This window comes from Macaca nemestrina, chromosome 6, assembly GCF_043159975.1.
Source record: "Macaca nemestrina isolate mMacNem1 chromosome 6, mMacNem.hap1, whole genome shotgun sequence".
Lineage (NCBI taxonomy): Eukaryota > Metazoa > Chordata > Mammalia > Primates > Cercopithecidae > Macaca > Macaca nemestrina.
Window position 1 is genome coordinate 95,381,670 of NC_092130.1, and position 13,072 is coordinate 95,394,741.

Below are 13,072 nucleotides of genomic sequence, written 5' to 3' on the forward strand. Positions count from 1 at the left end.
TTGAATCTTTTTACTTGCTAAATGTTAGAAAATGGCAAAATACCAACAAAATCATTTGTCATTGCTAAAGTTGGATGTTTTCCAATATTAAATGGCTACTTTTCAGTTTCAACCTTACATTTTTTTTGAATATTAAAAGGATAGGTTGCAGAAGACAGGTTCTTTAACAGGTAATAGACAGACCTAAGTAGAAAAGTAGATATAGGATATTATGGTCAGGTTGACAGATGTAGCCATTTATTGGTAGTTGGACTTCTCGTTGTATAGGCACTTATCTAATGATATTTATGCATAGTTCATAACTCTGTGCACCTTGATATTGTGAGGCATAATCAAATGTTGTCTACAACTGGCACACATTATATATAGTACATTATCTGAAAAGTTTTGTGGACATTAAATCATACGATTTTATAACCAACACATATAATGTAAAGGAAACACTTGATGAATCCTGTTCATAAAGTTGAAAAATCCTTTCTATGATACAAAGTCATATCTACTTTAACTGTTCTATAAATTGGGATTTAAAAATTAGGTCATTTTATTAGCTGACTTCTGTTAAATAATGATTTGTTATATATAGTTGTATTATACATATATACATACATACAGACATGTATATATGTAGAGAGTTAGGAATTAGCTGTAAGCTAACAGGTAATTAAAAGGCAGTATTTACCTTTTATTTATGTGTTTCTTGGTAAACTTGTTTGCGAATCAACCATACTGTCTTAGAAAACTTACCTTTAATATCTTGCCTATCTTTCTTATTTTCTACCAATTCTAAATTTTAGAGCATTGTATTTAACCTCAAATTAGATAACTAGACCATAGAAAGAATTGAGTGAAGTAAGATCTTTACTCCTTTCCCAGACTGTACATTCATTCGTTTACAAGAATGGTTCAGAATCTGTAATTAGACACTTAAGTAACAGTCTGTGTTGTAGATACGTAATTAAATAGTTCATCTGTCCTAGTACTGTTAGATGATACCTACTGGCAAGCATGTAATGGATTTTGTTCATATGAATGGAAAGAATTCAGGTTTCTTTCTTAAAAGTTATAATTTTCTTTTTTTTTTTGTTTTGTTTTTGTTTTTGAGATTGAGTCTTGCTCTGTTGCCCAGACTGGAGTGCAGTGGTTCGATCTTGGCTTACTGTAACCTCCGCCTCCTGGGTTCAAGCAGTTCTCTGCCTCAGCCTCCTGAGTAGCTGAGATTACAGGCGTCTACCACCATGCCCAGCTAATTTTTGTATTTTTAGTAGAGATGGGGTTTCACCATATTGGCCAGGCTGGTCTTGAACTCCTGACCTTGTGATTCACCTACCTCAGCCTCCCAAAGTGTTGGGATTACAGGTGTGAGCCACTGCACCGGGGCAGAAGTTGTAATTTTCATAAGGTAAATTGGAAATAATTTTTTTGTTGTTGTTTTTGAGACAGAGTTTTGCTCTTGTTGCCCAAGCTGGAGTGTGGTGGCCCTATCTCAGCTCATTGCAACCTCTGCCTCCCAGGTTCAAGCAATTATTCTGCCTCAGCCTCCCAAGTAGCTGGGATTACAGGCGTCTGCCACCACGCCCGGCTACTTTTTTGTTTTTTTAGTTGATACAGGGTTTCACCATGTTGGTCAGGCTGGTCTCAAACTCCTGACCTCAGGTGATTGACCCACTTCGGCCTCCCAAAGGGTTGGGATTAGAGGCATGAGCTACCGTACCTGGCCAGTTGGAAATAATTTTATTTGTTGGTATGGCAATGACATTTTCTCAGATTTTAAAATTCATGTATTAGGCAGAGAGAAATTACTTAAGTGCTTTTTGAATGAATATATCTAAGTTCTGTATTGTATTTGCATGCAGAATGAAATTAGACCGTCATCTCATACCACAGACAAAAATCAAACTCAAAATAGACTGAAGACTTAAACATAAGACTTGAAACCATAGAGCTACTAGAAGAAAACATAGGTGAAAAGCTTCATGACATTGCTTTTAGCAATAATTTCACGGATATGACCCCAAAAGCATAGCCAACAAAGTCAAAAGTAGGTAAATTGGATAATATCAAACTAAAAAGCTTCTGCAAAAGAAATAATCACAGAGTGAAGAGACAACCTAGGGAATGGGGGAAAATACTTACAAACCAAACCTCTGATAAGGGGTTAATATCCAAAATATATAAAGGAACTCAGACAACTCAATAGCAAGAAAACAAATAACCCAGTTACCAAGTGGGCAAAGGACACGAATAGAAATTTCTCAAAACATACCAATGGCCAACAAGTATATGAAAAAAATGCTCAGTGTCGCTAATTATCAGGGAAATGCAAATTAAAACCAAAATGAAGTATCACTTGACACCTGTTAGAATGGCTATAATAAAAAAAAAAAGAGAGGTAAGTGTTGTTGAGGATGTGGATGAAAGGGAACCATTGTACACTGTTGGTGGGAATATAAATTAGTACAGCCATGATGGAAAACAGTATGGAGGTTTCTCAAAAAATTAAGCATAGAACTACCATATGATCTCGCCATCCCACTCTATATATCCACAGGGAATAAAATCAGTATGTCAAAGAGATATCTGCATTCCCGTATTCATTGCCACATTAATCACAATAGACAAGATATGGAATCAACCTTAGTGTCCATCAACAGATGAAGGAAAATAGACTATATATACACAATTGAATACTATTCAACCTTTAACAGGAAGGAAATCCTGTCATTTAAAAAACAATTTTTTAAAATTTTACTTTAAGTTACAGGATACATGTGCAGAATGTGCTGATTTGTTACGTAGTATACATGTGCCACTGTGGTTTGCTGCACCTATCAACCTGTCATCTAGGTTTTAAGCCCCACGTTCATTAGGTATTTGTCCTAATGCTCTCCCTCCCCTGGTGCCCCAGCCCTCAACAGGCTCTGGTTTATGTTGTTCCCCTCCCTGTGTCCATGTGTTCTCATTGTTCAGCTCCCTCTTATGACTGAGAACATGCGGTATTTGGTTTTCTTTTCCTGTGTGTGTTTGCTGAGAATGATGGCTTCCAGCTTCATCCATGTCCCTACAGAGAACATGAATTCATTCTTTTTTATGACTGCATAGTATTCCATGGTGTATATGTGCCACATTTTCTTGACCCATTGATGGTCATTTGGGTTGGTTCCAAGTCTTTGCTATTGTAAATAGTGTTGCAATAAACATACATGTGCATATGTCTTTATAGTAGAATGATTTATAATTATTTGGGTATATACCCAGTAATGGGATTGCTGGGTCAAATGGTATTTCTGGTTCTAGGTCCTTGAGGAATTGCCACATTGTCTTCCACAATGGTTGAACTAATTTACATTCCCATCAACAGCGTAAAAGCATTCCTGTTTCTCCACAGCCTTGCCAGCATCTGTTGTTTCCTGATGTTTTAATAATTGCCATTCTGACTGGTGTGAAATGGTATATCATTGTGGTGTTTTGCATTTCTGTAATGATCAGTGATGATGAGCTTTTACTCATATGTTTGTTGACCACATAAATGTCTTCTTTGAGAAGGGTCTGTTCATATACTTTGCCCACATTTTGATGGGGTTGTTTGGTTTTTTCCTTGTAAATTTGTTTAAGTTTCTTGTAGATTCTGGTAGACCTTTGTCAGATGGGTAGATTGCAAAAATTTTCTCCTTTTCTGTAGGTTGCCTGTTCACTCTGATGCTAGTTTCTTTTGCTGTGCAGAAGCTCTTTAGTTTAATTAGATCCCATTTGTCTATTTTGGCTTTTGTTGCCATTGCTTTTGGTGTTTTAGTCATGAAGTCTTTGTCTATGCCTGTGTCCTGAATGGTATTGCCTAGGTTTTCTTCTAGTGTTTTTATGGTTTGGGGTGTTACATTTAAGTATTTAATCCATCTTGAGTTAATTTTTGTGTAAGGTGTAAGGAAGGGGTCCAGTTTCAGATTTCTACATATGGCTAGCCAGTTTTCCCAGCACCATTTATTAAATAGGGAATCCTTTCCTCATTTCTTGTTTTTGTCAGGTTTGTCAAAGATCAGATGGTTGTAGATGTGTGATGTTATTTCTGAGGTCTCTGTTCTGTTCCATTGGTCTATATATCTGTTTTGCTACCAGTACCATGCTGTTTTGGTTACTGTAGCCTTATAGTATAGTTTGAAGTCAGGTAGCATGATGCCTCCAGCTTTGTTCTTTTTGCTTAGGATTGTCTTGGTTATACAGGCTCTTTTTTGGTTCCTTATAAAATTTAAAGTAGTTTTTTTCTAGTTCTGTGAAGAAAGTCAATGGTAGCTTGATCGGAATAACATTGAATCTATACATTACTTAGGGCAGTATTGCTGTTTTCATGATAATGATTCTTCCTAGCCATAAGCATGGAATGTTTTTCCATTGTTTGTGTCCTCTCTTATTTCCTTGAATAGTGGTTTGTAGTTCTCCTTGAAGAGATCCTTCACATCCCTTGTAAGTTGTATTCCTAGGTATTTTATTCTCTTTGTAGCAATTGTGAATGGAAGTTCATTCATGATTTGGCTCTCTACTTGACTTTTGTTGGTGTATAAGAATGCTTGTGATGTTTGCACATTGATTTTGTATCGAGACTTTGCTGAAGTTACTTATCAGCTTAAGGATTTTTTGGGCTGAGACAGTGGAGTTTTCTAAATATAGAGTCATGTCATCTGCAAACAGAGACAATTTGACTTCCTGTCTTCCTATTTAAATACCCTTTATTTCTTTCTCTTGCCTGATTGCCCTGGCCAGAACGTCCAATAACATGTTGGATAGGAGTGGTGAGAGAGGGCGTCCTTGTCTTGTGCCAATTTTCAAAGGGTATGCCTCCAGCTTTTGCCCATTCAATGAGATATTGGCTATGGGTTTGTCATAAATCATTCTTATTATTTTGAAATATGTTCCATCAATACCTAGTTTATTGAGAGTTTTTAACATGAGGAGATGTTGAATTTTATCGAAGGCCTTTTCTGCATCTATTGAGATAATTGTGTGGCTTTGTCATTGGTTCTGTTTATGTGATGGATTACGTTTATTGATTTGCGTTTATTGAACCAGCCTTGCATAACAGTGATGAAGCCGACTTGATCGTGGTGGATAAGATTTTTGATGTGCTGCTGGATTCAGTTTGCCAGTATTTTATTGAGGATTTTCGCATCAATGTTCATTAGGGAAATCCTGTCATTTTGACAACATAGATGAACCTGGAGGACATTATGTTAAGTGAAATGAGTGAGGCAGAGAAAGACAAATACTGTATAATCTCACTTATACAGTCAGCCCTTAGTATCTGTGGGTTCTGCATTCAAGGATAAAAAATATTTGGAAAAAATCATACAACAATAAAAAATAGCACAACATAAAAAATAAAGTATAACTATTTAGCATTTACATTGTACTGGGTATTAGAGTAATCTAGAGATAATTTAACATGTACAGAAGAATATGTATAGGATATATGTAGACACTATGCCATTTTGTATCAGGGACTTGAGCATCTGTGGATTTTGGTATCTGTGAGGGTATTGGAGTCAATCCCTGTGGATACTGGGGGATGCTTGTATTTTTGATCCCAGATTGGTTGAATCCAACCATGTGGAACCCACAGATAAGGAGGCTCGATTGTATGGAATCTAAAAACATTGAACCTATAGAAGCAGCATAGAATGGTGGTCATCAGCAGGCAGTAGGGAGGATTTGGGAGATGTGTGTCTAAAATAACAAAAGTTCAGCTAGATATTAAGAATACATTCAAGAGATCTATTGTACAATGTGGTAATGTGGTGACTGTAGTTATTATTAATAACAATGTTTTGTATATTTGAAAGTTGCTGAGAGAGTAGATTTTAAGTGTTCTCACCACACACAGAAAAGATAAATATTTGAGGCAATGGATATGTTAATTAGCTTGATTTAGTCATTCCACAATATATAAATGTATCAAGACATCATGTTGTATATTACGAATATTTATATGACAAAACTTTATACAATTTTTATTTATCAAATTCAAAAATAAAGTTTTTGTTCTGTTGTCAAAATTTTATTTTAAATAGCTAAATCCTCCTTCCCTCTAAAAAACCTGACTAAAATTAAGTCAGAATTAATTGGGAAAATAATTTGCAGAAAATAAACCAGAGATTTAATATTTTTATATAGCTGAATACCTTCGATATTTATTTAGAGTGCCACAAAGTTTAATCTTTTACTGGAGACATAAAGCTACCATTATGATGGTTGATTAGAGGACAGTACTATAATAAGAGTTGCCCTCAGGCCTTCTGAGGGAGGCCACAGGGATATTTGGCCCAACTCCAAGTTGGCCATACTAGTTTCACTGCTTTACTTAGTTTTTTTGCCCCATTCATACTAGTTGGACTTCATCTGTTACTTCTTATTTTTATTGTTTCTGCCAGTAGCCGTGACTCTTACTTCCTTCTACGCTTTTTCTACATACATTGTATGTATTTGGGAGTTTTAAATTTTAACAATGAATTATGAGCATTTCTTAATATCATTAAACATTTAGCAAAAATATATTTCCCCATCACATGTATATATCATAATCTAATGATTTATTTTTTCTCAGATATTTAGATTGCCAGTTTTTCACTGCTATAATTTTGCCCCAGGCATCATTATAAATTGTTTGGCTTTCTGAATCCTTATTGTAGTATTTTAGAATAAAGATTACTGGAAAATAAAAGGATGTAAAGGTTTAATATTTAATTTTTTATTGCTTATTTATTTCTTTCAAAATAGGAAATATAAGCTCAGGGGAAGTAATCAACAGAAGAAAAGTTATGCGGTTAGAAAAGTCTCCCTCTTATTCCAGGCCCCCAGTCTGTAGGAAAAAAGTCCTGCAATAAAAGACACTGTTTGAACTCAGATGATTCCATGAGCGTGGGAAGCATGGGAGCGACTTGTTCCAGTGCTTGTATATACAGAGAATATTTCTGTGATACAGATGAGAGCATACTATACAAACTGTTCTGCACTTAAAAAAAAAAAAGACTTATGACTTTTTCATTTTGCCATGGTATTTTTCTGAAAAGTTGCACCATTTACACTTCCACATTTCACCCTTATAGGCATTGAATGCTTTAATGTTTTTAAAGTCTTTGCTACATTCATTAGTGAAATTTTGAAATACTTTTTATGATTAGGGGTTGAACAGTTTTTTTTGGAGTTACTGGCCATGTGTAACCATTCTTCTTATTTGAATTTTCATTTTCTTACCTTGCTCATTATTTAAAAACTAAGATCTTCATAGGTCTTCATATTCTGACATGTCATTTTATTTGTGCTCTTTATATATTAAACATATTAGCCTGACATAAGGCTAGATGTTATGTCACAAATCTCACAAATCACCACTAAAGAACTTACTCATGTAACCAAACACTGCCTGTTCCCCAAAACCTCTTTATATATTAAACATATTAACCTTGACATAAGGCTATATGTTATGTCAAGGCTAATATGTTTAATGTATAAAGAAAATAGGATTACAGATCCTGTTTTCTCAGTCCTTTATTGCTTTTTAATTTTATTTAATTTTTGTAGGGACAGTCAACAGTTGAACACTTTTATCTATTTTTTAATTTTTATATATCTGGCTGGGCGTGATGGCTCACCCCTGTAATCCTAGCACTTTGGGAGGCTGAGGTGGGCGGATCACAAGGTCAAGAGATTGAGACCATCCTGGCCAACATGGTGAAACCCTGTCTCTACTAAAAATACAAAAATTAGCTGGGCGTGGTGGCACCTGTAGTCCCAGCTATTTGGGAGGCTGAGGCAGGAGAATCACTTGAACCTGGGAGGCAGAGATTGCAGTGAGCCAAGATCACGCCACTGCACTCTTGGCATAGCCTGGCAACAGAGCAAGACTCCATCTCAAAAAAAAAAAAAAAATTATGTATCTTTAATTTCCTTCTAATTGTATAATTTTTAAATCAAAAAACCCCCTTTATTAGAATCATGTGCAAAATAAAGAGTAAGTGGGGTCCTCCCACTCTTAAAAAATACATTAGAAGATTAAACCGAAGACCTGTTCTAATCCAAATTACTATAGATATTGAATTCATGAAGCCTAGTTGAAGGAGATTTGACTGTCAGAACTGGAGACCGATACAATTCCAATTATGGAATTTTATCACTGTTGGTTGATGTTTCCGGTCTGCCTCCCACTGCAGTTGTGAGTACACGTGTGTGTAGTTGAGGGACAGTGAGTCTAGTGTCCATCACATGTGTAGGTGTTATCTAATGATCTCAGGCTTTGGCTCTTCTCTGTGTTCTTCTCATCTTAATCTCTACCTCTGTTCTTATTTTTAAAGTTTAGGCGCCTGTAGTGACCAAGGAGTAAAGAAGGTGCTGAGCTGTGCCAGATATATTTTGTATTTCCTGCTTCGGCTCCCTCTCTAGAATTGTTGGTCATCATTTTGATAACTTGGTCATTGATAATCAGTTTAAAATTAGAATGAAATGAAGATAATTTGAAGATATATGATCCATGAATCATTGATAGGCTTTTTCATTAATCAATGTTTTTTAAAGAAAGACTGGTTCTACTTTTTGCAGCTGACTCTTACTGTATTTGTTAATTTGTTTCTATGTATTTAGATCACATTAGCTACTATGCTAAATAGCCACTCTGTATTTTAATAAAGTACTTAAATTTCTTAACGATCATAAAAAGGAAAATGTTAATTAAAAAGTATTACTGTTCAAATATTTGTATATTCAATATTTATCTTTAAATTTTCACTGTTGAGTAATCCAAATAAAATGTTGCCTTTTTCTTTTCTTTCTTCCTTCCTTTCCTTCCTTTCCTTCTCTTTCTTTCTTCCTTTTTCTTCTTTTCTTTCCTTTCTTTCTTTCCTTCCTTTCTTTCTCTCTCTCTCTCTCTTTCTTTTCTTTTCTTTCTTTCTTTCTTCTTTCCTTTCTTCCTTTCTTTCTTGACATAAGATCTGACTTTGTTGTTCATACTGGAGGACAATGATGCGATCATAGCTCACTGCAGCCTTGAACTCCTGCGCTCAGGTGATCATCCTGCCTCAGCCTCCCAAATCAATGGGACTGCAGGTGTGAGCCATACAGGCTAATTTTAAAAATATATATAAATATATATATTTTTTGGAGATAGAGTTTTTATGTGTTGCCCAGGCTGGTCTAAAACTCCAGGGCTCAAGCTATCCTCCTGCCTCAGCCTTCCACTTCTTGGGATTACTCCCAGGCATGAGCCACTATGCCCTGCTCATAATGTTGCTTTCTTATGTTTGGTGATCTCACATTACTAGACATGGCACCAAGCTGTGATTTACCTGCATGGATGGACAATGTCACTCCCCTCTGCCGGAATCATTTGTGTTCAAACAGTATCTTTTATTACAGGGCTTTCCCCCCAGAACTTTCTGGACATTCTTATTTCTGGTGGATCAGTGTCCTTTTGTGGGGAGCTAATGGGTAATACATAATCTGAAGCTACAGCAAATATTATAGCTCCTGCTCTTGCTGTGGCTCCCGGTGGTTCCTCCAGAGCAGGAAGGAGGAAAGAAAGGAGTGGCAAATGTGGGAGAGATAGTGCCTTAGAATCCAATACATGATTTGGTAATTGGCCAAAATTATAACAATTGTTATTACTTACTGTGCTTTCTAATCATTTTGACAATACAAGCAAAGTATTATTCTTCCTATTTGACACATGAAAAAACTGACATTCAGAGAAATTGTGTTCCAATCAAGGTGAGCACGGGTACTATGAAAACAGATGGAGAAGGTGAATTTAACTTTGGATATGGTCAATTTAAGAGAGAAACATATTTTTAGAAACAAACTTGGCCAGGTCCAGTCGCTCATGCCTGTAATCCCAGCACTTTGGGAAGCCTAGGCAGGAGGATCTCTTGAGTTCAGGAGTTCGGGACCAGCCTTGGCAAAATAGCAAGAACCTGTCTTTACCAAAAAACATTAAAAATTAGTCAGATGTGGTGGTGTGTGCCTGTAGTCTGAGCTACTCGGGAGGCTGAGGCAGGCAGGATGATGGCTCTGATAGCACCACTGCACTCCAGCCAGAATGATAGAGCAAGACCCCATCTCAAAAAAAACAAAACAAAAAACACCAAACTTAAAACAGTAGTTTAGTTTGAAGAAGCAGGTTTGGAGCTTGGGACAGAGGATAGCACTACAGAGATAGGTTTGGAAAATCCTATACACAGAGGTGATAATTAAAATATTGGAGATTGTTTCTATCCATCTGACAAAGGGCTAATATACAGAATCTACAAGGAACTTAAACAAATTTACAAGAAAAAAAAAACTCCATCAAAAAGTGGGTCCAGGATATGAACAGTTACTTCTCAAAAGAAGACATTTATGCAGCCAACAAACATGAAAAAAAGCTCATTGTCACTGCTCATTAGAGGAATGCAAATCAAAACCATAATGAGATACCATCTGATGCCAGTTGGAATGGCAATCATTAAAAAGTCAGGAAACAACAGATGCTGGAGAGGATGTGGAGAAATAGGAATGCTTTTACACTGTTGATGGGAGTGTAAATTAGTTCAACCATTGTGGAAGACAGTGTGGCAATTCCTCAAGAATCTGGAACTAGAAACACCATTTGACCCAGCAATCCCATTACTGAGTATATACCCAAAGGATTATGAATCATTCTACTAAAAAGACACATGCACACGTATGTTTATTGCAGCACTATTCACAAAAGCAAAGACTTGGAACCAACCCAAATGCCCATTAATGATAGACTGGATAAAGAAAATATGGCACATATACCCCCATGGCATTCTATGCAGCCACAAAAAAGGATGAGTTCATGTCCTTTGCAGTGACATGGATGAAGCTGGAAGCCATCATTCTCAGCAAACTAACACAGGAACAGAAAACCAAACACTGCATGTTCTCAGTCATAAGTGTGAGTTGAACAATGAGAACACATGGACACAGGGAGGGGAACATCACACACTGGGACCTGTCGGTGGGTGAGGCAGTAGGGGAGGGATAGCATTAGGAGAAATACCTAATGTAGATGAGGGGTTGATGAGTGCAGCAAAGCACCATGGCACGTGTATACATACCTATGTAACAAACCTGAGAATTCTGCACATGTATCCTAGAACTTAAAGTATAATAAATAAATTAAAAAAAAGAATGATACAATGAACTTTGGGGACTTGTGGGAAAGGGTGGGAGAAGGGTGAGCGATAAAAGACTACAAATTAGGTACAGTGTATACTGCTTGGGTGATGGGTGCACCAGAATCTCACAAATTACCACTAAAGAACTTACTCATGTAACCAAACACCACCCGTTCCCAAAAAACCTATGAAAATTAAAAAAAAAAAAAATTAGAGATTGCTGATCATGTATTATGGAGTCATCATGGCAGTAGACTTAATTAGTTGTTCACCCATGCATTGCTCCCTGACACCCTTTTTGGAGCATAGATTCTTATGGCCTGAGAACCATTAATTTTGTTCAAAGGAGATTGCAGAACATGAATATATGAGATAGCGTTATAGATAGGTTTTCTCAGCCCGATCCTACTTCATCACCCTGTTGGTAACAATGAGCTGCCACAGCAGATTCTAATAGTAGTAGGATGGGCTCACACCCTTGGAAGATACTTCAGAATCTCCAGTTGAAACCCTTACCTCCAATTATTCTCAGTCCCTTCTAATACATTTTTTAGAATCACTATTTTAGATTTACAGAGGGAGAAAGTGGGGACTATCACTTTTGATTTTACTTGTAAAGAGGTAAGCTTTTTGTTTCTTAGGTACTAAAGAAAACTTAGAAGAACTGTATTATCCCCATTAATACGAAAAAGAAGATGTTACAAGGAGGTAACTCACTTAACTTAAAGAATGGGGTTTACTGAAAGGACACAGCCTTGACTGTTCTGAGGTCTGTTCTCTCCATAACAGGTTCTCACCATAACATGGTGCCCCTGCTTTATTCACTCTCTGCCTCTCACTTTCAAATTCCCCAAGCTTGGTGGACCAGCTTTATTGTTCAGCCTTTTACTTAGGTGGGGATTTCTTTCCTATGCTAACCATTGGTTTGGCTCTAGGCCCAAGGTTTTACAAGCCACATGGAATTACCTGAGTCTGTTTTTTTCAGGCAGTGGGGCAGGACTGCCACTGGCAGGCAATTTTGAGGTTCCACAGCCTATCCAAGAAGATTTTACAAATATTATCCTTTTCCAAGGTACAATTTGCCATCATGGGCACTGAATCATGCGGTAGAGTTGAGAGTCACTAGTGGGGGGAGAAAGGTATGGGGTATGTGTTTGAAGAATATTTGATAAGAATCACCAGCAGGATTGTTTGTTTGAAACTACAGGAATATTCCAATTTCCCGTATCCCTTATGATATACTTTGGGTGATAAGCCACACTTCCACAGGGAGATACTGCTACTGAAGGGAGCATGCTATATAGCTTATTGCGTTAGGGTAGGAAAAGCAGTTGAGAAGCACTGATGTAGGACGTATCATTCAATTTGAATATGTTAGGAGATGTTTCCAAATTACATTCATCCTCACAGTCAATAACTTACTTTCTATGAGTAACTTTAATAGGTCTACTCTCTCAAGGTGCTTAGTAGCTACAATATTTGGCAATTTTGGAATGGGGAAAGAATTAAATGGACAGAGCAACTGAATGTGTACAAGCTTTCTCTTTTCATGACAGATGCATTATATGTTTTCATGAAAATAAAGAAAATACTCATTTTTGTAAATGCCATCAATCTTTAAAAGTCGAAAATCTGCTTGGCAAGACAAGTGGTACAACTATAACCACAGAATTGTGGTTATTGTTACATTGTATTGTTTACTGTAAACCTGGTTCAATATTGGTAAATATAGTGTAGCAGAAACTGAACTGTTGTGAGCTATCTGGGCATTGGGCCAAGATATCATTAAAAATACTGCCTCAGACTAATTTGGGTTTATGAATAATATTTTGTTAACAGCTCAACTGAAATTGAGCCACATGGTGTAGCTTGAAAATTCTGAATCCACAAGATAATGAGAGTAGTTTGTGTAT

The 13,072-nt window shown here is 36.6% G+C and overlaps 1 protein-coding gene across 23 annotated transcripts in view; it reads left to right on the forward strand.

Annotated features, from left to right (window-relative positions):
* Positions 1 to 13,072, forward strand: part of LOC105475056 (single stranded DNA binding protein 2) — a 331,890-nt gene that overhangs the window by 99,704 nt on the left and 219,114 nt on the right. The window contains exon 1 of one of the 23 annotated variants that reach the window (XM_071098728.1): positions 8,951 to 12,231. The exons of the other annotated variants lie outside the window; for them this stretch is intronic. The gene's annotated coding sequence lies outside the window, so the exon portion shown is untranslated. Of the gene's footprint in view, positions 1 to 8,950; positions 12,232 to 13,072 lie in introns of those variants that run through there. 23 annotated transcript variants of the gene reach the window in all.